Source organism: Bison bison, unplaced genomic scaffold, assembly GCF_000754665.1.
Source record: "Bison bison bison isolate TAMUID 2011002044 unplaced genomic scaffold, Bison_UMD1.0 scf7180017855198, whole genome shotgun sequence".
Taxonomy (NCBI): Eukaryota; Metazoa; Chordata; class Mammalia; order Artiodactyla; family Bovidae; genus Bison; species Bison bison.
Genome location: NW_011485771.1, coordinates 14895 through 15328, shown reverse-complemented (window position 1 = coordinate 15328; position 434 = coordinate 14895).

Here is a 434-nt window from a genome sequence, read left to right as displayed (position 1 = left end):
TGTGTGTGTTAGTTGCTCAGTCACATCTTTGCAACCCCAATAGACTTCTCTGTCCATGGGGTTCTCTAGACAAGGATACTGGAGTGTGTTGCCATGTCCTCCTCCACGGGATCGTCCTAACCCAGGGATTGAACCCAGATCTCCTGCATTGCAGGCAGATTCTTTACCATCTGAGCCACCCTTAAGCCACTCGCCAATATACAAATATTGTATGGTTCCATTTCTATGACGTATCGAGAGGAGTCAAAGCCATAGAGACAGAAAGTTGAATGGTGGTTTGCCAGGGGCTGGGGTTAAGGGGGAAATGGGGAGGTATTGTTAAATGGGGCACAGTTTCCATTTTACAAGATACAAAAGAGCTCTTCAGATTGGCTGGACAGCAATGTAAATACACTTAACATTAGTGAACTGCACACTTAAAAATGATGTAGGTG